The sequence below is a fragment of the Lithobates pipiens genome, unplaced genomic scaffold (genome assembly GCF_037356315.1).
Source record: "Lithobates pipiens isolate NorthernLeopardFrog02 unplaced genomic scaffold, aLitPip1_a1.2 Scaffold_18, whole genome shotgun sequence".
NCBI classification, from domain to species: Eukaryota; Metazoa; Chordata; class Amphibia; order Anura; family Ranidae; genus Lithobates; species Lithobates pipiens.
Genome location: NW_027507758.1, coordinates 330,905,968 through 330,932,478, shown reverse-complemented (window position 1 = coordinate 330,932,478; position 26,511 = coordinate 330,905,968). Strand labels below are relative to the sequence as shown.

The window sequence follows — 26,511 nt, the reverse complement described above, 5'->3', positions numbered from 1 at the left end:
TTACTAGTAAAAAAAAAAATTATAATAAAAATGCCATAAATCTATCCCCTATTTTGTAGACACTATAACTTTTGCGCAAACCAATCAATATACACTTATTGTGAATTTTTGTTACCAAAAATACGTAGAAGAATACATATTGGCCTAAACTGTGGAAGAAATTAGTTTTTTTATATATTTTTGGGGGATATTTATTATAGCAAAAAGTAAAAAATATTGCTTTTTTTTCTAAATTGTCACTCTTTTTTTGTTTATAGCACAAAAAATAAAAACTGCAGAGGTGATCAAATACCGCCAAAAGAAAACTCTATTTGTGGGAAAAAAAGGATGTTAATTTTGTTTGGGTACAACGTCACATAACCGCACAATTTTCAGCTAAAATGACGCAGTACAGAATTGCAAAAAATGCTCTGGTCAGGAAGAGGGTAAATTCTTCTGGGGCTGAAGTAGTTAGAGACTGTATAGACCATCAAAGGCTTCTAATGATAAAATTAATATCTCTCATCACTGTCTTATGAAATGAGTGATCATTGAGATATCATTGTAAAGTGCACAGTTTAAGGCCGCGTACACACGCGGGGACTGTTCGCTCAACTTTGTCCGCTGAACAGTGTTTCGGCGGACAGTCCGCTCGTGTGTGGGCTTTCAGCGGACAGTTTCAGCGAACAGTCTGCTGAACAAAGTTTTTCGGAATTTCTGAAAAAAAACTGTCCGCTGAAACTTTGTTTCAGCGAACAGTCCCCTCGTGTGTAGGCTTGTTCGTCAAACTAAGCTCCGCGCATGCTCAGAAAGGATTTACACGCCGAAGTTTGCATTGCAGTGTATAGGACGTCGTTTTCTAGTCCCGTCGTACGTGCCGTTCACGTCATCGCGCACGGTTTCAGCGGACTGTTCGTTCGTCGTGTGTGGCCAAGTCCGTCCATGCTAATTTTGAGCGGACTGTCCGCTGAAACTGTTTGACGAACAAAGTTGAGCGAACAGTCCCCGCGTGTGTACGCGGCCTCAGCAAACCATTTCTTTTTTTTATCAGCATAAAGTGTATTTTTCCTTTGCCCAGATGTTACATATGTTTGAAAATGGGCAAGAATTATATTAACAGATGTTTGGTGCTGTTGAGGAATGGATGTTACATATGTGCAGGAAATTATCAGAGAATCAGAGAAAGAAGATACAAGGACATAGTTCTGCTGAGTAGGGGATTTTCCTGTATAAGTGATATAAGTGATCGGACAGATGATCAAGGTACATAATATACCAAGCAGTGGATGGCATATACTGTCATATTGAAAAGGCAGGAGATGAATAAGCTTTATCATGGAAAGAAATTTATTTTCGTGCATTTAATGGTGGATGCAAACAAATCTAACATTGAAGTCCATACAGCTAAACCATCGACTCAGACTGGAGGCATGACACACAGTAAAGGTTTCTTGGCACAATGTTTTAGATGCATACAACTTGCATCTTGTGACATTTCTGAAATCATTCTTAGTTCCTTCACATGTGCTTGCATGTGCATTTGACCTTCTAATATGTTGCATCAAACTACTTCATTGCTCTTATTTTATTTTATATTTTATTTTTAGGTTTGAATGGAATGTGGACCCTCTGTCATATTTTTGCTTCAGTATGTGTCCCCACTGGGGAGATTCACCGCTCTATTTATCTTGAGGACCATTGTCACATGGACAGAAAGTGAGGGGAGAGCCAAAATGTGACAATAGCTATCTGTGTCTATTAAACCTGCGGTCGAATGTGCCTTACTTAACAGCATTAGTCCAAGATTATTCAACATAGAGAGAAAAAAAATCAACATTATAGAGACAATAGACAATAGTAAAAGAGCTCTTAGTGGAAATGGGTGGAGGAAGTAAAATGATGATGATGATGAATGTTATTGGCTGATCAAAAAAATTTATAATACCATTCGACGTGAAGATTTGACGAAGCAGCTAAAAAAATACGATTGCCATGAACGGAAATTTATGGTCAAATGCTCCACCCGCAAGCTATAGAAGAATTCTAATGTTGTTTGACTAGTAATAATAATTATTAATTATAATTATTACTAGTCAAACAACATTAGAATTCTACTATAGCTTGTGGGCTGAGCATTCGACCAGAAATGTACAATAGCAACGTCATATTGAATTTTTCAGACGAAACCGAAATTCCGAAATGAAATATTTTAGTGTGCACATGTCTATTAGTGATAACCACTGATGCGGCTAAAAGCTCTAATCCTATAGGATCGGGAGGGGATGTCCCCACCTCCTGCAGTCTTCCGCCATTCTCGGGGTATGCCACCTAGGCTGAGAACCTTACAGATATGGATTCGGCTCCAATCGGGTCTCCGATGTAAAATCCCAGAAGTGAGGTCACAACGTCACTTCTTGTTTACACGGCTCCCAATGGCATTGATTTAAAAAAAATGCTTTTGGTGATCTGAATACTTTTAGGTGCAAAGGAGGGATTTGGGGTCTTTTAGGCCCCCGATTTCTCCATAAAAAGTACCTGTCACTGCCTATTACGGTCACAAGGGATTTCTTGTGACAGCAATAAAAGTGATAAGATTTTTATTTTATTTTTAAAGGGACAATGTAAAAAAAATAATAAATGTAAAGCTCCCCATCCCCGCATGCTCGTGTAGCAAAGAAAACACATAGGTAAGTCGCGCCCACAAATGTAAACCGTGTTCAAATCACACATGTGAGGTTGTGAGGTATTGCCACGATCATCAGAGTGAGAGCAATAATTATAACACCAGACATCCTCTGTAACTCTAACCTGGTAACTGTTACATTTTTTTTAAAGTGTCGCCTATAGAGATTTTTAGGTACTGTAGTTTGTCAAGAGAACTAGCCACAATAGCTTCTAAACACTATAATATTGTCAGAATTGCACTATATACAATCCATATAAAAAATATGACCTTAATGTCAGTACAGGTGGAAATACAGAACACTAACCTAATGATTTAAAGAGATTTATAATGCATAGATAACACCAAAGAAAAGTGAAAAATGTGCAATGTGCAAAATCAGCAGCAATCAATAGCATGAGCAAGGTAGCAGAAAGGAACAAAGAGACAAACAAGCAGAACAAATACAAAATAGACATTTAACTTTGTACTCATAAATCTATAGAATGTCTTTGCAGTTATAAAACTTTAAAGTAAAGTAACTTTTTTTTGCCAGTGAACAACAAAGAGCTTTTTTGAAAGTAAATTAAGGAATAGATACTGTATTTGGAAAGAGAACCCCCAAGCCTCTTTAAGTACAGCTCCCAGGATTCTCAGAGCATACTAGTAGCAGAAGTTGTGTCATGAGTCCAGGGAATTTATTTCTCACAGTGCATAACTTAGTCCATCTTGACCTAAATAACACAAGATAGTATAATATTCCATTGCTCATACATAAGTATACTTCCGTGAGTGAGCACCCAAGCAGAGTTGCTATTCCTGCATTACTCATCCTGCCACATCTGGTGTTAAGGTATTTCATTTAAGCTATCTGTCTTCATCATTTTCTTGCTAACAGTGTGTTAATATCTGTCTTGTTGCTTATAAAAGTGTTGGCTATATGATGCTGGCTCTGACTGAAGAGTCAATTACATGTGAAACACAGGAGTACCTAGTAAACTTGTCAGTCAAACTATATGCATTGTAACTGTCAAGCCTAATTAAAGTAATATGTCATGGAATAGGAAACAGAATTGGGACTGAGCTTCCCCGCACCCCAATTACAGAAAATCATCAAATTGTCCCATGTTTCTTCCATCAGCACTAGATTCTGGGAATCCAGTTATAAGGTCTTATTCCAATGGTATAGGACACCCCATTGTCTAGCACATTTTTCTGTGAACGGATTCTAAGTGTTGGCGGGGCTCACAGGAGGGCACACATTTACATTTATGGTGGAGTTGCCCTGAGATTCAAAAACTCTGGCAGTCAATTTCGCTATGGATTCAAAAAACAACACTCAAACCTATAGAATTCACTCCCCTTCACTAATTATTTCATGCTACTTCTGCCTCTTTTTGAACGCAGCCAAATGTCTGATCCTTAGATATAGGAAGCAAAGCCATTGTACCACTCTTAAAGATTGGCAAAGAAGTAAAGAAGGTCATGGAGACAGAGAGGTGGGTCTATATCAGTAAACACAGAGAGCAACAGTTCCTTGACATCTGGTTCGGTTGGATGTGTTACTCATTGGAGGTTAACAAACTTGTTTAACCATATCTACCCCAACGATACCTCATGTCTGGTCAGGGATATGTTCTATAACATTCATGGGGGCATTCATCTCCTTTTTAGACTCTTACTTGCTACTGCATTTTAGAACACTTATACACACAACCATTTTTCCATCACAATAAACTCTGGCGGTTTTTCCGACGGAGTCCTGACGGAGCTCCGCTGAAACGAACTTGCCTACACACGATCACACCAAAGTCTGATCGTTTTAGAATGGGGTGAGGTACAACACATACGACGGGACTAGAAAACGAAGTTCAATAGCTAGTAGCCAATAGCTGCTCTTGCGTCGTTTTTTGTTCGTCGGAACAGCAAACAGACAAACTATTTTCCCGATAGAAATTGATTCCCTCGGAAAGATTTAAAACATGTTCTTACTTCTAGGTCCATCAGAATTTTCGGAGGAAAAAAAAGTCAGCTGAAGCCCACACACGATCGGTATATTCGATGAAATTATTCCGTCTGACTTTTTCTGCTGGAAAGTCTGACTGTGTGTACACGGCATACTCCTTATAGCTGTCAACAACTTTACATCAGTTTACAGCAGGCACATTGAAGTGTAATAGAGAAATGTTCTAGTGCTGACAAGGTTTGTTGGTTCATACCAACGTGGTTAGTGTATTTTCTTTTCTTTTATCTTACTTTCTTATGTTTTTGATTTTTCCTGGCTGCATAGCAGCCTGGCCTCACATCTCGAATGTGGGACCTCTCTACTATTTAGTCCTAGATATGCTTATTTAGAGACGGGTGGTAACCGCAGTGTTATACACAGACAAGCCTTACCTGTTCCTGTCTATTTATGCTTGTGATTACAATGTAAGGTTTTAACTTCTGTATTGTATGATGGCAAGTTCTCATACTGTTTGTAATTGGGAACCTTTTTTTTTCCTTTGCTCCTTATTTGCTTACTTTTGAAACATTTGTCCTAAACACTTATCACACTCGGTGCCTGCCCTCTTATGGGCGTGGTCCTCTATTTTGTAGTTATTCACTCTTTTTATGTTTTCTAATAAAAAAGTAATAGGTAATGAATAAAGTGGTAAATGGACCACTATATTTACTGAATTCTTGTCATTCTTAGTAAATTGAATAATATTAATCTTTTGTTCAACTTTCTTGGTTGAAATAAAAAAAAAGTTGGAGATAAAAATTTGTATGCAAAAGGTTAGCTTAAAATGAATAATCGTCACCTAAATTGAGGCTAGCTCGAGTAAATGCATCCAACAGGCTTTAAAATATTTGTGTACTGCTGTACAACATCCATAGCACAGGTCCATTTAACAAAATATATGGACATGATAAGATTTAGCCAGCATATTGCACATTCATTTTTTTCATAGATTTCTGATTTTAAATAGGACAGAATGAAATGACATATTTAAAGAAGTAACCTTCATAATTTGTATACATTCAGGAATAATCATTGGGTTCTAGGGGTTCATTACTTATTAGGTTCTATTGTCATAATGACTTATAAGGATTTGTAATGAAAACAAAAAATATTAGGGGATCTGGTTAAGCAATACAGAGTAAAAAACAAACAAATAAAATATGCCCCCCCAGTACTCCGATACCCACCCCTTCCCCATTACATCCACAATTTTTTTTAAACATATGGGACAACACTTGCAATGGTATATTTGACAAATGAAAAGAGATTGACTAAGGCTGGCGCAAGATTGACTAGATGGTGCAAATTTCTTTCCTGCAGCGATGGGTTGCAGGAAAGAAATTTTCACGATTCCCCATCAGCACATATAGCGCTGACAGGGGAATCCCTCCTACCAAACTATTGTCTTCTCCTGGCATCCGCTTGTGATAATTGGAAGCAAATCCAGCAGGCTTGTTGTACCCAAGTTGATTGATCGATCAACTTGGTACATTCAGTCTGCCCACACACAATTTGAATCTCAAGATTTGAACTGTATATGCCTAGCCTAACTATAGTTTGTTGTTAGGGTTAGAAATTAGAATTAGTATCTTAGCTTGATGTTGCAACACATTACATGGATTACATAGATTTAGGTAACAGGCTACCCTTCCAATATATAGCTCCTAATTTCCTGTGGTGAGTTGACAACCTTGCCACAGCTGCATGGACATTCCAAGTACTGTTGTCACCCCTGCCTTAGTTCTTCTCTGCTGGCCTACATAACAATGCATTGCATTGGAAGGAACACACTGCTAACAAGGGCAAAAAGGGTGCTGCTCACCCCTATGAATCAGAAAAATAAAACAAATTCCCCCACCAACGGGATTTTTAGGCAGCAATAAACAGTAAGCGTAGCATACTATGTAAAAAAGATTACTTTATTGTGTGGTAAAAACATGAGCTTCACCCAGGATATTTAAAATAAAAAGATATAAATAGAACCAAGCTTGTACATACAAAAATTGCAATGACAATTGGGCATACACTAAGCAGACCTAACTATAAATATACTGTATAAGATTAGTAACAGCAAAAATAAATTTATAGTTCTAACGCGTTTCAACCACTAGGGTCTTCTTCAGAGAAAGTCTGTTGATAGAGAGACAAGATACAACTTAATAAATCTATCGAATAGGATTAGTATTAAACATATTCTAGATTTGTCAGTGTAATTACCCAGTATGGTATTGCCGAGAGGTTCATACAAATTATAGTGCTTAATGGTGGAGTTTACCCAGGTTCATGCTTAGACGTCCTTCACAGGTTACAAAAGATATATGGTCCATACATCTCGCCACAGAATCCAGCAGTGGGGTGAGGGTCGGAAGCCCAGAGGCGCGGCTCACGAGCGGTCACACGACAAAACCCTATGCCCCACAAAGGTTGTAGGGAATAGGTGCAAGCGTAGGCAGCCTGCCTGTATGGTAAGTCACGCCTGTGGTGAAAATCCCAACATAGTCGCAATTAGACATATATATTTATATATTTGTTTATTATATTCTATATTATATATATATAGACCCACATATGGGGTATGGAGATATCTTATATATGATTTGTGTGCATATAAAGGGAATATCCCCAGATATCTGTATTCACATCCAAAAAAAAAAAAAAAAAAAAAAAAAAAGGGGGGGGGGGAAAGGGGAGGGAAGGGGGGAAAAAAAAAAAAAAAAAAAAAAAAAAAAAAAAAAACTCAGAAGGCAAACACGTATTGAAAAGAAGGAACAGAAACAGCAAACGTGGTTGAAATCAAAAGAAAACAAACGTGAGATGACATGTGGTAGGAACAGTGTGTGTGATGACAACCCGATATTGGGTGACTGTAGTGAATGAGTGAGTGAATAATGTGCAGGTGAAGTGAATAATGAGGTGAAAAGTGTGGGTGTTGGTGTGATGAAAAAAATTAGAGGGATAACATGTTAGGAAATCAGAGTGACAATGGGAAGAGTGCATAGGGGTGCTAGTGACGGATAGAGGTAAAAATGAAAATACATGGAAATGCTAATGTTGAACTGGTGAAAGGTGACAGAAAAAAAAAAAAAAAAAAAAAAAAAAAAAAACCATTCAGATGTGATAAACCATGTTTATACTGAGAGTGATAACAGTTACCTGGATAGCTGGGCTGAACAAAAGATTCCCAAAATCCAGCAGGCTTGTTGTACCCAAGTTGATTGATCGATCAACTTGGTACATTCAGTCTGCCCACACACAATTTGAATCTCAAGATTTGAACTGTATATGCCTAGCCTAACTATAGTTTGTTGTTAGGGTTAGAAATTAGAATTAGTATCTTAGCTTGATGTTGCAACACATTACATGGATTACATAGATTTAGGTAACAGGCTACCCTTCCAATATATAGCTCCTAATTTCCTGTGGTGAGTTGACAACCTTGCCACAGCTGCATGGACATTCCAAGTACTGTTGTCACCCCTGCCTTAGTTCTTCTCTGCTGGCCTACATAACAATGCATTAACTTTAATTACATCATCTGCATCCATTTCCTTGTTTACACTCTCATCACTAGCTCCTCTCCCATAACAGACACTTTCTTTTAACTTCTAAGGCATTTGTGATTCTCACATGAAAATGTGAGAAACTCCTTAGTCTGAAACAAGGAAATAGGCATGTTGTATGAAAGCGGGAGCAGTAAGCCTGTATTGGGTGTGTTTACATTATAAACAGGTAAAACCAGGGTGTTAATAAGACAGAAGAACTATTTATTTTTTCTGGGGGTTTTCACCAAAAAAAAATTATTATTTCACATGGTATAAGGTAACATTATTATTTATGTGTATCTTCTTTGCATTTAGCAGAATTTGAAGAACTAGAATATCTTTTATCACCACTGTTTTAGCCTACCTTCACCTACCTATGCTGCTGCATAGAAGTACCTATTGGGGGAAAAAGTGTGTTAGAAATTCTTTATCTAGCCCTACAGAACAGACAGTGCACAGTCCAAATGGGATTTGCTGCTTAACTGCAGACAGGAAATAGGAACTTTATTGAGGAATAAAGACAAAAAAAGACAAAAGTCATAGATGTAGCTACAAACTTATAAACACTGCATCTACTGGCTGAAGAATATATCTCTAATGAACACTGACACTGCTGTAGTTGTGGTACAAAAAACAGGAACCCTGTATTCCAACACCCCCGCTCAACAATTACTCCTTATATTAGTCCATTTCAGATTTCAGTTCTATAAATCTGTTTCTTGTAAACAGTTTTGCAAAAGCATCTGAAATCATCATCAGCAGCTCTGATCTACTTTTGTTTCTCATGAGTTGGAAGTATTTGCATCTCATCCCATGAATCTGGCTCTGGTTTTAATGCTACAAGAGCAACATAGTACAGACATTTTGGCTGGGATGCCTTCATTGCTTCTGGTTACATCATTTAGATTGTCTGTGTTCATTTCTATTTGTGTCACTTTGTTGCATGTTGTTGTATGTGAAATTTCCCTCAATTTGAAGTGTTTGTGTTAGTTCATGAAATTTTGAACACACTGACATTTCATCAACAACTACACGTCTACTGATGGTTACCTTGCTTGGTAGAGAATTCTGTATCCCTTTTGACATTCACAGTACCCCACAAGTATACTTTCCTTTTTGCAAGCATCCCATTTTGTACATTCTTTTTTTGGATGTGCACATAGGCTTTGCTTCCAAAAATGTTTACATGGTTCAGATTTGGGGCTCTTCCATTCCACAGTTCATATGGAGTTTTCTCAGTTGATTTTTCTGGTAGTCGATCATGGAGATGCAGTCATAATTGCCTCCCCCCAGCATGTGGTTGGCATATCTGCGTCAAACAGCATGGTTCCTACACTCTCACTTAGAGCATGGTTCATTCTTTCTGCAACCCCATTTTGTTCTGGGTTGTATGATACACTAGTTTGAAATATTATGCCATGCTTTCTGCGAATCACCTGTGCATTATCATATTCAGTTCCATTGTCTTTGTGTAATACACTCTACATTTTGCCAAATTTGCTGCTCACATGAGCCAAATACTGTTCAAGTTTCTCTGGTACTTCATTTTTGTTGTGTAATAGATATAGTGTAGTATACCTGGAGTAAACATCCATGAAAGTAAGAAAATACCTCTTCTTTCCCGGAGTAAATGTTTTCAAAGATCTGAATGATTTAGGTCCAGAAGTTTCTTAGGTCTGCTGTTACTCTGCTTTGTAAAAGCTTTTTTCTTTTCTATTGTTCCTTTTATACAGCTGATGAATTTCATTGTTTAATCACATGGACTAATTTTATTTCCACTTGCATAGTCATTTTCAGTTATTACATAGTTACATAGCAGGTGAGTTTGAAAAAAGACACAAGTCCTATGTGTGTGATTATAAGTCAGTATTATCTTGTACTTCCCTGTATGTTGTGGTCATTCAGGTGCTTATCTAATAGTTTTTTGAAACTATCGATGCCCCCCGCTGAGACCACCACCTGTGGAAGGGAATTCCACATCCTGGCCGCTCTTACAGTAAAGAACCCTCTACGTAGTTTATGGTTAAACCTCTTTTATTCTAATTTTAATGAGTGGCCACATGTCTTCTTAAATTCCCTTTCCTGAAAAAGTTGTATCATTATTGTGGAGTCACCAGTATGGTATTTGTAAATTGAAATAATATCCCCTTTCAAGTGTCTCAAGTTCAGTGCTTGCAACCTTTCTTCATAACTAATATCCTTCAGACCCCTTTGTTGCCCTTCTTTGTAGTGGCTCCATTTCCAGTACATCCTTCCTAGGACTAGTGCCATATTTTATTTTATTTTTTAGCAGCAGTTTGGCATTGCATGCCATTGCTGAGCCTATCATCTACTAGGACCCCCAGGTCCTTTTCCATCCTCGATTCCCCTAGAGGTTCTCTCCCTAGTGTATAGATTGCATTCATAATTTTGCCACCCAAATGCCTTATTTTACATGTTTCTACATTAAACCTCATTTGCCATGTAGCTGCCCACCCCATTAACTTATTCAGATCTTCTTGCAATGTTTCCACATCCTGCCCTGCCCTCACTGAAAACGTTGATTCTGAATACTGTATATTTTTTTTAAACTGGCACCATTGGAAGCCAATAAACAGGAAGTGATGTTGTGACATTGCTTCCGTGTTTACAATCAGGAGGCTGGAAAGGGGCCCTTTTTGGCTTCGTTCCAGTCTGTCCCTAGCCGCCAGAAGTGGTGGATTGTCGATCGGGCCTCCTGTGCCACCGGTAGGCCTGGGAAGAGCAGCAGAAGGTGGCGGGGGGGGGGGGGGCATCCCTCCGGGATAACAGCCAAGCAGCTTTTAGCCACATCGGGTGTTATCCCTGGATAGCCGATCGCCCGGTCTAAACAATGGTACCAGGATGATGCCTGCAGCTGCGGGCATCGTCCCGGTATAAACCCTGAAAGCCGAGTATGCACATCTGCGTACACTCGGTGAGAACGGGATAAATTAAATAGGATTGGCCCCAGCACAGAACCCTGTGGGACCCCACTACCCACCCCTGACCATTCCAAGTATTCCCATTTATCACAACCCTCAGAACTTGTAGCCAGGTTTCAATCCATGTATCCACCCTATGGTTCATGCAAACAGGACTTATTTTGTACAGTAAACATTTATGGGGAACTGTGCCAAATGCTTTTGCAAAATCCAGATACACCATGTGTACAGGCCTTCCTTTTATCTTGTTGGCAACTCACTTCCTCATATAAGGTTAATAGATTGGTTTGGCAAGAAAGATTCTTCATGAATCCATGCTTATTGCTGCTAACAATACCGTTTTCACATTCAGTTTGTTTAAGGTTACAATGGCCACCTGACATCAAGATTAACCGGATTATGCTGAAAATACGAAGGTCCCAGATAAACACCACATAGCGACACAGGGGCTTACACTGTGAAGGCGCAACTGCCCCTGTAGGGGTAAGGCATCTGGTGAGCGCAAAATCACTACTTGCACAAAAAAATGCACCGGCACCTTCTTTCAGCATATTAAGGATCAGTTACAGCACCTGTTATATTGTGCACAAGTCACTTTCTTCACGTTTATGGACTATAAATATATGTTTAAGCTTATTTAATTTATATATCTAATTTATTTATTTGCACTAAATCTCATATACAAATATAACTTTTTTTAATGAACTTTTGACACTTGGCACTTTGAGGTTTACTGTTTACAGTACACTCGGGTTGGGTAACACAACTAAGGTTATCTTTCATGTTCCCATAGGTCTCTGTTATCAGAGCCTGTTTGGCTCATTTAAGTATTTTCTGGTCTGATATCCAAAAACCCACCAGGGGGTCTAACACACAATACACATTTTCACATAAAGCACATTTTTTTTAAAAAAACATTAAAGACACTGAGAAGTCACAAGGGTTATTTATACTTTCAAAGGATCACACACAACACAGTTTTACCAACACCCGACAGAGGGTCAAACACAGCGCTTTGGTTTTAAGTATGACAAAATCATTTTACCATTTTAATATAATTTAAGGACATTATACCTAGATAGAGGAATTTGGTCAGTATATCCTTCACTCTAATTTATTAGAGGGCAGCACCATTTTTACTTTTTACTTTTTCTTCTTTTTTCCATATTTTACAAATTCTTTATCTGAAAGTTTATAACTATTTCATCGGTTTCTGTTACCAGAGCCTGTCTGGCCTATTTATGTAATTTCTGGTTTTGACATTCAAAAATCCACCAGTGGATCTAACACAAATTAACACATTTTCACACAAAGTAAGTTTTTGGGAAAAACAGAAAAGACACTGAGAAGTCAAGAGGGTAATTCATATTTTTAAAGGATCACATACAACACAGTTCTATTAAAAACCCGACAGAGGGTCAAACACAGCACTTTGGTTTAAAATATTAAAATTTTCACTTCTTGCAATTTAATGTATGTTATACTTATATAGAGGAATTTGGTCAGCACACTCTTCACTTTAACTTATTAGAGGGCAGCGCCATTTCTACTTTCCCTCTCCTTTTTTCAATACCGTTTTCATGACTAAAATCTTGTATATAGTCCCTTATCAACCCCTCCAAGAGCTTGCATACTATTGATGTTAGGCTAACTGGTCTGTAATGGGATGTATTTTGGGCCCTTTTTAAATATTGGTATGACACTGGCTTTTCTCCAATCCGCTGGTACCATTCCAGTCAGTAGACTGTCAGTAAAAATTAGGAACAATGATCTCTCAATTACTTGACTGAGTTCCCTAAGTACCCCCGGGTGAAAGCCATCCGGTCCTGGTGATTTATTAATGTTACGTTTCCCAAGTCTAATTCTGTCCTCTGTTAGCCATGAGGGTGTTTCTTGTAATCTGCATTAAGATAAGCACTGCAGTTTTGATTGCTAAAGCCCCCTAATTGCTTTGTGAAGACTGAGGAGAAGAAGCAATTTAATACCTTTGTCATCTCCCCAACCTTTGTAACCAGATGTCCTTCCTCATTCTTTATGGGGCCAATGTGGTCTGTCCTCCCTTTGTTACTGTTTATATACTTAAAGAATTTCTTGGGATTTTTTTTGCTCTCCTCCGCTATGTATCTTTCGTGTTCTATCTTAGCCACCCTAATTACACCCTTACATTTCTTGTTGCAGTCTTTATAAAGTCTGCTGATGATGATCCCTTAACCTTGTATTTATTGAAGGCCTTCTCCTTTGCTTTTATATGCATTTTTTATATGCATTTTTTTATATTTTTACATTAAAAATCCATCCAGGACTTTTGTTTGCTATTTTAAATTCATTACCCAACACTGGCTAATGCCTTTATTTAAAAAAGCTGTTAATGTGAACCCATCTCTCCTCCGTGTTCTTTGTTCCTAAGAGTTTATCCCAATTTATGTCTTCTAGCAAGGTTTGTAGTTTAGGGAAGTTGGCTCTTTTGAAATTCAGTGTCTTTGTATTCCCCTTATGTTTCCTATTTGTGCGATTTATACTGAAGTCAATTGACCTGTGATCGCTGCTTCCAAAATTTCCCCCTATTTCCACATCCATGATCATGTCTGTATTGTTGGTAATCAGTAGATCTAGTAACACTTTATTTCTAATTAGTGCGTCTACCATCTGGCCCATGAAATTGTCCTGCAAGACATTTAGGAACTAGCGAGCCTTTGTGGTTCCCTCTGGCCAGTCTATGTCTGGATAATTAAAATCCCCCATTATGATGACACTTCCCATCCTTGCTGCTAATCCAAATTGTGATAGGAAGTCCACCTCTGTCTCTTCCCTCAGGTTAGGGGACCTATACCATACTCCTAGTATTATTTTCTGCTTAGCTTCATCCCTTTGGAGCTCTACCCATAAGGATCCCACCCCCTCCCTAGCTCCCTTAGCGATGTCATCTCTCACATTTACTTGTACATTATTTTTGATATATACACATACTCCTCCCCCTTTTTTACCCTCTCTATCCCTGTGATAAAGGGAATACCCTTGAATGGTTGCCAGCAAATCATGAGAGCTGTTGAACCAGGTCTCTGAAATTCCTACAAAATCCCAATCCTCCTCATACAACAGTATATCTAGTTCACCCATCTTGTCCGCTTGTTAATTTCTTTAATTTCTTTATTATGTCAGAACTAATGTGCCCACATCGTCTGTGCCATGTGTGAATGCAGTTTGAATGTTTTTCCTCCTTGACAGTATTAACCACCTCATTGCAGTTCAGCTGATACAGTTCATCTATAATTTTAACCTTTGCACAGTAAGATATCCCCTTTTGTAGTGACACAACTGTCATCTTAAAAGGTCACTACATTGCCTTGTTTTGTAAGTTTCTTTGTTGACAAAAGATTTGTTTCAAGAGTAAGGACATAAAGGACATTTTTCACAGGTATCTTTCTGGTGGAATAGGATAGTAAATAAAACCATCTCCTATTGTTTCTGATTCCATTATTTGCCCATTGGGTGTGGTGATTTACTCTGATCAAGGTGATTAAAGAAATTTCTGTAATTTGTCATGTGACTCGTAGTTCCTGAATCAACACACCATGCCTGCAAAGATGAGGTGCAATGTTTGGATTGAAAAACATATTCATTATCTGAAGCAAAATCAGTTTTCTTCCTTCACACATTTTGCCCTTGTAGTTTAGTTTGTTTTAGCGTTCTAACTTTCCAAATTCTGCAATCTGCTTTTAATAGACCTTGTTTCTTGCACCCAAAACATTTACATGTTTCTGGTTGCATGTTACTGTTTTTCTTTATTAAAGTAATTCATAATACATATACATATAAAACCAAAAACGTCTTCACCTACCGTAGGTATGTGACAGAATTTCAATACAAAAAATCTTCTAAAAACATAGATGAATCAAATATAAAAGTTTCACCTATACCCATACACACTTATATTATGCTGTGACTTATAAACCCATCTGCTCCATTTAACAAGAATTGCAGTATGGTGATAGTGGGGCGAGTTCAAAATACATGAGAAAAATCACCTGGGGAACAACCACATCTCCAACACTCCTGAGAATGCATTGGCCTAATTGTATGTAACTTATATAGCGTATAATATGTTCTATGAATTATTTTAAATTGTATGATTTGATCTCAAAGCCCTTGTACACACGGTCGGAGAATCCGTCGGAATGTGTCCTATCGGACCGTGTCGTCGGATAATCCGACTGTGTGTGGTATGCATCGGACTGATTCCGTCGGAATATCCATTGGACCCAATTTTCCAACATGTTGGAAATATTTCCAGACCAACTGGGAAGATCGGACATACTCCGATCATGTGTAGCCTACTCCGACGGATAAGGTGCCACGCATGCTCACATTCAAATTCCGACACGGAAGTGCTCGTTCAGGTAAAACTACTGCTCGTAAGCGATATAGCACATTCGTCAAGCTGCAATGTTAAAAATTCTTTCATCAAGCGCATTCAATGCTGCAAGAACGAACTTCTTTTGATGCTCATAGTCACACACACTTCTCCCGAACGGATTTCATTACTCTTTTTTAACCATTTCAGCAATACAATTTTAGTTTGTGTCACATCTACACAATTTTAGATTTGGTTTTTTCTTTTTTGGATATTTTTTTGGGGGATTCCCTAAAAATCTCCTTTAAAGACTGTTTGCTAATTTCTCCTTTTTTTTTTTGTTTTTTTGTGTGTGTAAACTTACAACAACAACATTATTCTATTTTTGATATTTTTGTTTTTCTTTTTTAATCTACAGGAGGTTGTTTAGTGTTGGTACCCCTTGTTATTTATTTCACTTTGTATTTTTGAAATGTACTTGGCTGATCACAAATAAACTGGCCTTTTGGAAGGAAAACACATACGCAAGTATTTCTTCAAAACAAAAAATACCTTAATTTCGGTGTCAGTAACAGATAAAGAGGGAGGCAGCAATGTTGAAACTGGGGAGATTCGTGAAGCCTTTGGCCCCCAGGGCACACATCAGCTATTTAAACGCAAAAATTGGTGGCCTGAGGAATACATATCTGAGGGAGAGAAGTCTGGTCCTGAAGTCCATGAAACCCGGAACAGCAGCAGATGACATCTATGTTCCCAGGTACTACAACAGGCTGCATCTTCTGTCAGACCAGACTGAACCCAGGTCATCACTCTCTGGTCTTCCTTCCACGCTTCCTTCCAGGCTGTGGCTGTGGTGCTGGAGGTGTGGCAGAAGGAGGAGGAGGAGGAGGAGCAGGGGCATGGGCCAAACCACACAAGTGTGTTTCTTGTGTCATTTGGCCCAACAGACCCGTGTTGAGGGTGTGGAGAATAACCTCCTCACACAAGATCTGTTGCCCCTGCTCCATTTTATCAAGCTTGCACGCAACCATGATGGCAAAGGCCTCTTGGTAGGTGGGTTTTGCTTGGAGTGCCGCAGAAGCCTCACCAATCAGCCTCAGGGCCGACTCCTCAACATTCCCCCCTTTTCTCGCCCTTTTGCGTGGAAGTCGGAGGGGAGGGACCTGGCATTCAGTGAGGCTCCTTTGGCTGCCCACCGCCTGGCTGCGCTTACCCCCGCCTCCTCCTGGCTGCCACTTTCCACAGCCACCTCCTGGCTGCTGCATTCCACACCCTCCTGGTCCTGGCTGAGTTCTTCCTGTGTATGAAAAAGGGACAAAGTTTGAGTTTTTGGTTCATCAAACACACAATTTTCACATCAACACTGTTGCAAATTGTTAACCAATAGAAAAGACTATCATTCTGAGCCCAGCATTTTTCTTTCTTGTCCCAAAGGTTTTGGCCACTACTGTCTATTGATATGTGAAACACTTTATAAACTCAGCAATTAGGGAGCAAAAATCAAGTTAACATCATTCATTTTGACTACACAAATATGTACAACAATACTATACCTGGCTCAAGCTAGGCTCCTCCAGTTCTTCCTGAGTGGAAGGCCCAGGTTGGGCGTCGGAAGACTCAGCGGGTGTGGAATGGAGCATAGGACGCGTGGAAGGAAGAGTAGAGAGGGATTCTCTGACCTCAGCCTGGTCTGCCAGAAAATGCATCCTGTCATAATACCACAGGGTGGGGACATAAACGTCATCTGCTGAAGCTTCAGATTTCACGGAGTTCAGCACCTTCTTCCTCTCCTTCAGATATGTACTCCTGAGGTTCCCAATTTTCTTTTTTATATATTTGTGATCTTCCCTGGGGACCACCGGCTTCACAAACTCAACCAGTTCCAACAGTGCTGCCTGCCTCTTTTGCCTGTTACTATATAGAGGGTGTGTTGATTGCCACAGGATGGGCATGTCTCTGTATTTATTGATGAACAGAGGGAGGAAGCTATGGTCATTAAACCCGTCCATAATGTCTGCAAGACACAACACAAGACAAACCCTAATGTCAGGCTAAACTCCACTAATGCAGGCCTCAATCTAGAAGCAGTGTAGCCTAGTGATGTACCAAGTTCAAAATTTTACCTTTGTTTGCGCGTTCGTCGCCTCAGCTTCTCCCTCTGTTCACAGATCGTACGGACGACACACGCGTGTTGCGTTTTATATACAGTGCGCATGCGTGAAACTCTGCCCGCCCCTGATGTTCTTTCCAGACTATTCCCCACCCCTTTGCTTCCGGCGCAGTGGGGAGAGCACATGGCGGAGAGAACACAGGTGCGCACTAATAATTCCACTAACGAGGAGGAGGGTGAGGAAAGTCCGGAGCCTGAAACATCCGATCCAGGAAGAGAAGATTTAAGGCCTCAAATATGTCTTTTGGAGAGATGTTGGAGATGGTCGACATATTGAACAGGACCGATGATGGGAAGTATGGACCTTACCCAAACTCAAATATCATAAAGGCCAAGATCATGACTAAAGTTGTGAAGAGTCTTCTGCATAATTTTAGGGTACACCGATCCATGGATCAACTGAGAAAACACTGGTCAGACCTGAAACAGGATAAGGATCAAGCGTGTTCTTGACAAAAGTAAGTAGTTGTCATGTGTTCATATGATTATTATTGCTTGCATACTGCTCCATGTGCTTTGAGTTCATGTTGTGCATTTTAAAATGGCCACTTTCAAGTTCATGGTTTCATTCATTCGTAGGAAACATCGTTCTTCCGGTAAGTATTCCAGCTGAACACAGTGTCCCCAATAATGTTATGACCTTGAAGCTCGGCCAAAATAAACAATTGAACAACATTTCCAAACAATGTTTCATATTGTTAATTCTGCCCTCTGTGTGCTAATTGTTTATTTTTTCCATTCTCATAGGGGAGAGAAGACTCGGCAAGTATGAGGACACCGGGGACCCCACCCCTGCCAAAGAAGGCCAACTTCCAAAAGCACAAACAGAGGAGCAGGAGGAGGAGGAGGAAGGAGAGATCATGGAGGTTGGGCAAATAGTCACCACACAGGTGACTGTGGGAGAACACAGCTTCCGGTAAGCTCATCAATGTATGTCACCATATTTATATTACATGGTGTTTTTTTTTGCTTTGTTTTGTAGGTGATGTGGAAGAAGATTCCCGTTTTACCAGTGAAAGTGCCCAGATCCAGATTGGGGAGATAATGGGGTGCAATCGGGATTGGGAACATATCCTGCAAAACATCAATGATGTTAATAAAAAATCTAAGAACATCATTGATGTTTTGGGGAGAGTGTGAAACACCAAAAACCAGATAGGGTCTTATTTTTGAAATTCTAAAAACAAAATGTTGTATTTCTCAAAATTACAAATTTGGAAGATGCACAGAGTGTGTAAACATGCGCTATCTCCCATCATGGGGGATCAATGTACGTGTTTTGTGTAAAGTGGCTGAGATGAAGGGGTTGCAGCCCCAAAGCATGTACATTGATCCCCCATGATGGGAGATAGCACATGTTGACACACTGTGTGCATCTTCCAAATTTGGATTTTTCAGGGGTGACACCCCATGTGATGAAGGCAATATCAGCCCAGTTTGTACATACTCATGTCTGATATTGTCTTCACTTTTCAAAGTTGAACTTTGTAAGTTCCCGTGTTCTGGATTTTACAGTTAGATACATGCCTGTTTACCCAAAACCACCAAGTAAACCAAATTTTTATTAAACTCTGTTTTTGAAACACACAATTTCTTGGTTGGATGTAAAAACCTTTTCGAAATGCACATGTGAATGTGCTTGGATTAAAAAGTTAAATTATCAACAATGTGTGGCTTCCTTTTCCATGGCACCAAAAATGTATTTGGAGTAAAATTTAAGTTTGTGCTGAGGAGGAGTGTGATTTACTAAAGGCAACTCCACTTTGCACTCCAAGTGCAGTTTCGGGTGTACTTTTGCAGTGCACTTGTAGTGCATAGTGGATGTGCCTTTAATAAAAAAAACACCCACAGTGATGTGTAAATTTTGACAATCATGCCATTTTCCTGCCATGGTGCTGAAAATGAGCACGATTTTGGTCAGTAATGCACTACATACATTAGTTACCAAAAAAAAGGTGTGTGTGTAGCAGGCCCACAACATAATAAGATTATCTGAAGAAGAGACTGTCTCCTCATCTCGCTCTGAACTTGGGTTTGCACTGTTGGTGAAAAAGGCACAACTTGAAAAAACCTAATTATACCTAGGAGACACCTAAAACCAAGCCAAGCAGTAAATGAAGGAGTTTCAGATCAAAATGTATTCTTAAAATGCCTCTCAGACATTGTCTGGCATATCAATGGCCTCCCTACCCACAAAGTAGTCCATGTATTGTGTTCTAACCTCACGGGCGCTTTGGGGGGGCAAGCCAGGATGAGCATGTTCAAGGCCCGTGAGGTTATCTGCATTTTCCATCAAGTCTGCTTCTTGTTGGCGAACTGAGACCGCATAGTTCACAGAAACTTTTTTCAAATAATTGTGCAGAACACAGCACGCCAGCACTATGTGATTCAGTTTGTATTCCGCAATGTGAATAGGCGTAAGAAAAAGGCGGAACCGGCTGGCCAGTATACCAAAAGTGTTCTCCACCACTCTTCGGGCTCTGGACAGGCGGAAATTAAAAATACTCTGGTCCTCATGGGGAAAGGCCGCATCAGATGGTTCGCCAGGGCAAACGCCTTATCCGCGACAAAGACGAACGGGAGTCCTTCCTGATTCTCCTCTGGGGGTGGCAAGCCCAGACTGCCACTCTGGAGACGCCAGTAGAACTCCGTCCGTGCGAAGACTCCACCATCCGACATTCGTCCATTTTGCCCCACGTCCACATACAAAAACTCATATGTCGCAGACACCACCGCCAACATCACGATACTATGAAACCCCTTGTAGTTATAATAGTACGACCCCGAGTTGGGTGGTGGGATGATGCGGACGTGCTTCCCATCTATTGCTCCTCCACAATTAAGGAAAGTCCCAACGACTGGCAAAGTGGGAGGCCACAGTCTGCCATTCCTGTGGCATTGAAGGACACTGCGGAGTGAAACAAGAACAAAAATTAGTAATTTGACAAATCAACATTACAAGCAGATTAGACACCAACATTTTGGGACAAAATTAGTATAACATTTTGGGAACTGAGTATTTAAAGCCTAAATTCTAATGTCCCCTTATGAGAGTCATCACCCCCCCCATCCCTCCCCCACCCCCCATATCCCCCATCTGATGGGCCCTTGCTAAAAATTGAGGGGGGGGGGTGTTTAGGACAGGTAACCCTCTCCACTTGATTGAGAGCTGAATGGCTATATAATGTGTGATACTTTGGGAAGCCCCTCCTTAGTTACACTATTGGCAGCCCACAGTTAAGAAGTGGACAGTTAAGAAGTGTCATAATAACAAAAAGAAACCAAAATGTAAGCACTTTTTTAAATTCTGCTATTACATATCCAGATAATTAATAGGTTAAAAAAAAAGGCATTTTAAAGTATTGAGGCAGGCCCTTGCACTACATGCTTAGGTAAATTCATCCATAAATGTGAGCATCAAAAAGGTAGGTATAGTGTGTATTGGGTTTGGTAAAGTCAGCAGATAGAGGATTGCTATCAGCTGAGCTAGCAGTTGGGGGGAGGGGCGTTCCTAAAGAGTTTGGCACAACCCCCAAAAAAATTTTTTTCACTCTGTATGAATTGAAGCACACACATCACATTTGTAGACATTTTAGGGGGGGGGGGGGTGTTTAGGCAAAAGCAATACTATGGAGCTGACAAAAGACATTGGTAAGTGACTAGACTATAGTTTTATGGGCCAAGAAGAGCATGGTGGGGAAGTTTGTGCAAATCTGCATGAGGACAAAGGGGCAGAGCATATGAATTAGAGCATATTGCAATGATGGTAATTAGGCAATCATGAAATACATAGAATGTGATGTTAAAGGATAAAACTTACCTTCATATAGTTCTTCTGCAGGACCTGAATGATGGCAGAACAGGTCTCTGGAATAATGATCCCCAGAGCCTGGGGGGAGATGCCTGTAGAGAACTTAAGGTCCTGAAGGCTTCTCCCAGTCGCCAAGTAGCGCAACGTGGCAATGAGCCTCTGCTCCGGAGTGATGGCTTGCCGCATGCAGGTATCCTGCCTGCTGATATAATCGGTCAGCAAAGCCAGCAGACGGGGAAAACGGGGTCCGTCATCTGGAGATAATTCCTGAAATCATCAGGATTATTCTCCTGGATCTCACGGAGCAAAGGCATGTGTGAGAACTGGTCACGCTGGCGCAACCAATTCTTGGTCCACAAACGCCTCCCCTCCCTGTTCATGGACCGGGCTTGTGTCAAAGTAACAACCCCAACACGAAGCCCCTGCACAGCATAAACTCTACGACGAGTACATAGAGGAAACATGGTTTGAAAACGGTCGGCTCGTCAAAACGGACACCAGAAAGCACCGATAAACAGCAAGGCCTGAAAGAACGGCCTGAATTGCAGAAGCAAGCAGACAATAAAAAATGCCTTTCAAAGCGTACTATACCAAGATATAGTCCACAATGATCAACAAATACTTACTGACTGCACGCACTGATTATCAGGTACGCAAAGACAAGCACAAACTGAAGAGTGGTAGAAATCTGAATCACAAATCTGAAAATCGCGAATCGTCTCTCACCAAACTTCTACTAACACGCGATAGACACGAGATCAGCAGAAGGAGCCCAAAGGGTGCTGGACGTGGTGCTGAACTTCCCTTTTCTAGTCCCGCCGTACACGGCTTACGTCACTGCGTTCTTGGCAACCGCAAAATCAGACAACTTGGTCCGACCGTGTGTATGCAACAGTTTCGGACACAATCCGTCGGACACAATCCGTCGGACAAAATCCGTCGGACAAAATCCGACGGATTTGGTTGGCAGAATGTCCGACCGTGTGTACAGGGGCAAAGAGAGACCAATACCTGATAAGGAACCCTCCATATATCCTCCCATTTCTCTTCATCTTACTCCGGAATGTCAAATAGCCTTTGTGCCTGAGCCCTTTTAATTTCACGTAGCGACACTGAGACAAGGTGATCATATAAACTTGAAATTGTTTTTTTAAACAACCTGTTCTCACTACTTGTTCTAAATTAGACTCTGCAAGTTGAAATGGGCCCTGAAATTTGTGTACCTAAAGTGCATGAGAACGCTGCATATATCAAAATAGACAACTCTCAGGAATATTACATTTTTCAAACAACAGTGACAATACCTTTGCCTGGTACACCACCACCTGGCAGAAGTATGGGCTAAGCTTAGACCAGGCTTCTGCATCTGGGATAGAACCTAAGTGGGGCAGCTGGGGATTACCCCACAATGGGGTATTCAGAGACAGATCCGACAGATCGGATATTTTTCACAAGTCAACCCCATCTTCCAGGCCCTAATAGTAGGGGCCACAAAATAAAAGGAATTGGAGTGCCTCAACAGAGTGGGCTACCACAGCTTCTAACAATGTAGAGGAATTATACTTATCTGGATTTAGCCACCATACTGCCGTTACCAACTGTGTTGCCTGCCAGATAATATTTATGGCAATCTGGACAAACCAATCCTCCTTGAGTTATTGGATGCATCAGTGTGGACAACTTATACCTAGGAGACTGATTCTGCCATAAAAATGATGAAAAAATCCTATGTAATCATATAAAGAAGGATTTTGGCAACCATTGTAGAGAATTTCTAAATAAATATATAATTTTTGGAAGAATCTTCATTTTTATTAAATTTATACGACCCAATAATGATAAAGGTAATGTTTCCCATGTTTTTAATTTAGTCTTAACTTCATGTACTACTGGAGTTATATTAAGACCCCTTTCACATCACACCGCCCTTTGCGTCGGCAGTAAAACGCCGCTATTTTTAGCGGAGTTTTACCGCCGGATTTGCCGCTCCACCGCTCCAAAGAAGCTGCTGGCAGGACTTTTTTCTGACGTCCTGCCAGCTCACCGCTGTAGTGTGAAAGCCCTCGGGGTTTTCACACTACACACAATGGTGCAGCTTCTTTAGGGCGGATTGCAGGCGCTATTTCTAACGCTATAGCGCCTGCAAAACGCCCTGGTGTGAAAGGGGTGTAAGTGGCAAATAATCAGAAACCTGTATCAAAATTACCACTCCTAAGTACTTAAAATCTGTCACCCATTGCAATGGTATATCCAGACAAGCTGTAGCTTGTGCCCCTAAATCTATAGGAAATAACACATATTTAACTACAGAATACGCGTTCATCACATCAAGAGCACCATGAAGTGATAGACCAGCATCATTTAAAAATAACAAAATATCATCCACATATAGGGCTACTCTCTCTTCCATCCCACCAATCCGCAGTCCCTGAATATTTGGGGAAACCTTAAGAGCCTCTGCCACTGGCTGAATTGCCATGGCGAAGAAGCTTGAGACAGGGGGCAGCCTTCTCTATATCTAAAGACGTTCAAGAGAACCAGGCACAACAAAGTAAAACCAAGGAGCCAAAGTTAAAAAGGAAGTCACTTAATTGATTAATTGTGTTTAGTTTTTTGGTGCATTACCAACCTTTTAACCTATTGTACAATAATGAACTAACATTTTTATTGTTAAATGTTTTTAAATCTTTTTTAATGATTACATTTGTTACGATATCCAGGTATTGGATGGTTGGTGGTGGATGGATTGGTTGTCCCGCCTCGTGATTATAATAATCCCTGTTCTATGGTGGATCTTGAGTAGGGATGAGCTTTCTGTTCGGGTCAAACATGAGTTCTACTCGAACATTGGCTGTTCACCCATTCATCGAAAACCAAACATTATGGGCCGTTTCCGCCAAATTTGAGTGGTGTGTAATGGCCCATATTGCACTTCAGGAGCACAGTGCATTGCTGTATGATGATTGGCCAGAGCATGCACCATGACCTGCATGCTTTGGCCAATCACAGCGCCCTCAACTAAGAGAGCAAAAATTTGCCAAAGGCAGGGTACCTTTCGCCAATCATGGCTCAGGGGGAGTAAGTCCATGACCCACACTATATAAGGCCACCTGCACGTCGGCCTCTTGTAATGTGTTGTTGGAGTGGATGGAGAGAGTCATTTAGATTGAGCAGGCAGGCAGACAGATTATTCAGTTATCTGCAGTGTATTTAATAAATATATAGATTAGACATGTGCATTCGTTTTCGTCCGAATGCATTTTCGTCCGAATTTCAGGTATTTTCGTTTTCGTTTTGACAAACGATAACGAAAGTGCAGATTCCGAAAAACGAAAGATCCGACATAAATAAATGCTTTTTTTCGTTTTCGTTGTTACAACAGTTCGATATAGAATAGGAGATTCGAAGTGACCGTTCGATATAGAATAGGAGATTCGACGTGACTCCATATGTCTATTGAACCTGTGGTCGAATGTGCCTAAGTTTCGTTTACCTCTATTAGTCCTATTATATAGAAAAGCTTCGACAGAGAGTAAATATTCGACATAGAGAGAACAGAATCGACAGAGAGAAACGATACTGGAATTGGGTGGGGGAAGTAAATTAAAAAAAAAATAGATAATATTCGACGGGATCGTTGCACGTTTAATAATATTCGACGGGATCGTTGCACGTTTAATAATATTCGACGGGATCGTTGCACGTTTAATAATATTCGACGGGATCGTTGCACGTTTATAATAATATTCGACGGGATCGTCGCAACTATACGACACTGCAATCGTACATTTCGGCAATCGAATGCTCCGCCTATAGGCTATATAGTTTAACAGCTCCATCGAATCTTCTTTATCCATTCGACAGATACCATAAGCCTTCCAAGACAGATTCGACCGTAATTCATGTGGATTTTCGGACGAATGCAATTTTTGCACGAAAAACGAAATAAATAAAAACGAATTTCGGGAGTAACTAAATAAATAAAATTTACGGACGAAAACGAAAAAACTAAACGAAATATTCTAGTCTGCACATGTCTAATATAGATATACAGATAGTCTCGTGTATCTATCTATATATATCCACTGTATCCAGTTTAGCTAGATCTGACTGCAGTCCTGGTCCAGCAGTTTTCAAGGGATCGTTTGCAGTCCCCAGAAACCCATGGAGTTGTATGTGGTTGGGCGGAGGTGATTGAGGATCATGTGATCGTTAATGACCCAGAAGACTCAGGATCGAAGGCCTCTGCAAACCTACGCTGCATGGCCTCCCTGATCTTGCAAAGCCTGCAAAAGGACCCTAGGATTTGTGGTATCAAGGAGAGCAATCATTACTGGCTGGCACGCCACGTTACAAGGGTAAGGTTGAAGAACTTATCCAGCCTTTGCAGAGGGAACAGAGGATGAAACATCTTCAGGAGGCCTTGCAGAAAGGTTTGTGCAATGCATTTCCAGAGCCTGGGAGGTTACAATTTCCTGGTGCTGGACAACGTGTTGCTGAGGCTTTGTGCAGTCGCAGAAAGAGAGGTGGAGAAGGTGGCTGACCGATGCATTCAGACAATTCTTCAGTCCTCAGTGCCCAGGTCTGTTCGGTTCCAGCAACCATTGCCAGCATCTGAATTACATGGTGCAGGAATATATAGGGGCACGATCAGACTTGGAGACCTTTCCAACAGAGCATCCACTGGGTTACTGGGTCTTGAGGATGGACCAATGGCCAGAGCTCGCTCAATATGCAATTGAGCTACTGGCCTGTCCTGCATCCACCAGCGTTCTCTCTGAATGCACATTCAGAGGTGCTGGAGGCTTTGTAACCGATCACAGAGTGCGCATGTCCACAGACTCTGTTGATCAGCTCACATTCATAAAAATGAATCAGTCTTGGATTACCAGCTACCAAGCACCTGATGCTGATGTAACCAATTGATTTTTCTATGGATCGGGTACATCTTGAAGACTGCTTATGCTGAGTGACTATCATATTCCTCCTCAATCTTAACGATGATAGCTGCTAGGAATATTTTCAGTTCAGGGCACCACCACCACTGCC

General features: G+C 40.5%; 1 long non-coding RNA gene across 1 annotated transcript; it reads right to left on the bottom strand.

Moving 5' to 3' along the window:
• Positions 1-6,607: 6,607 nt before the first annotated feature.
• On the bottom strand, positions 6,608-7,834 carry LOC143990156 (uncharacterized). Its single transcript, XR_013277181.1, has 3 exons — positions 7,800-7,834; positions 6,864-7,122; positions 6,608-6,776 (listed from the first exon to the last, which is right to left on the bottom strand). It is a non-coding gene; the product is annotated as an uncharacterized LOC143990156 (long non-coding RNA).
• Positions 7,835-26,511: the final 18,677 nt, after the last annotated feature.